General features: G+C 29.0%; 1 non-coding gene across 1 annotated transcript; it reads left to right on the top strand.

Moving 5' to 3' along the window:
• The first annotated feature begins 831 nt into the window (after window positions 1-831).
• Window positions 832-934, top strand: LOC113179983 (U6 spliceosomal RNA). The gene has a single exon (XR_003300409.1). It is a non-coding gene; the product is annotated as a U6 spliceosomal RNA (small nuclear RNA).
• Window positions 935-1,263: the final 329 nt, after the last annotated feature.

Raw genomic sequence — 1,263 nt, 5'->3', positions numbered from 1 at the left:
TATTTTTAAGCCACTAGGTTTTCCTGTGGAACATCATTGTATTAATATCTGATAGATACATCTGTATGATAGAAATTTTTTAAAACAATTCTAAAATTATGTCACTTAAAATAGGACCAGCAAACACCAAATATCAAGCAATAAATCCTTCAGAATGAACATACTTTCCATACTTAAGTTATAGAACATTATATTAGAGACATTAAAGAAGATCTAAATATGTAAGTGGAGGAATACAATGTTTACATGGATTATAAAATTCAATATTTCAAAGATGTCAGTTCTTCCCAGATGAATTCATAGGTTCAATAAAACCCTAATCAAAAGCCTAGTAGTGTGGAGTTTGTTTTGTTTGTTTATGGAAACTAACAAACGGATTCCAGAATTCATAGTGAAATGTAATAGGCCCCAAATAGTCAAAACTCATAAGAACTAATATGATGTATTTTCATTGCTTAATATTATAATTTATAAAGTTTATAACAAGTTTTGCTGAAACAGGGATAGAAAAATAGGCCACTGCATTTAGACATCTATAGACACAACTTATGATAAGTGATACTGCAACACAGTAAAGAAAGAACAATTAAAAAAAAAAAGCTTATATAAACTGGTTTCCATATGTGGAAAAAGTTCCTCTTAAGTTTATTGCATATAAAAAGTAACTTTCAGGTAGAATATAAATGTGAAAGTTAAAATGAGAGATCTCTGGAGAGTAACATACTTACATGTGAGAGTAAGTTCCTGACTTTGAAGTAGGAAAACTCTCTCTCTCTCTCTCTCTCTCTCACACACACACACACACACACACACATAAAAGGTATGTTGGGGGTACTTGGTCCTGCAACACATGTACTAAAATTAAAATGACACAGAGATCAGCATGTCCCTACGAAAGGATGACATGCAAATTCTTGAAGCTTTCCATAATATACATAAAAAAATACTAACTATGGAAACATATTAACAAATTGTTTTACATTAAAATCAAGAATATATCCTCAAAAGATGATAAGAATTATTATAAGAACTAAAAGGCAAAACATAAAGTGAGGAACACAATTTGTATTACAAATATCAAAGAATTCAAATCCAGAATTATAAAACACTCTTAAAAATCCATGAAAAAAATTAAAATTTTTTAACAATATGCAAGAAAGTGCTAGAAATAATTAGCCATCAAATAAATGCAACTTTAAAGTGTTTTTTATGCCGTTTTATAATTATACATAGCCATAGCATTCATTGTAACATATTCATGCA

This window comes from Urocitellus parryii, chromosome 10 (assembly GCF_045843805.1).
Source record: "Urocitellus parryii isolate mUroPar1 chromosome 10, mUroPar1.hap1, whole genome shotgun sequence".
NCBI classification, from domain to species: Eukaryota; Metazoa; Chordata; class Mammalia; order Rodentia; family Sciuridae; genus Urocitellus; species Urocitellus parryii.
This window is presented reverse-complemented; position numbering and strand designations above follow the sequence as displayed.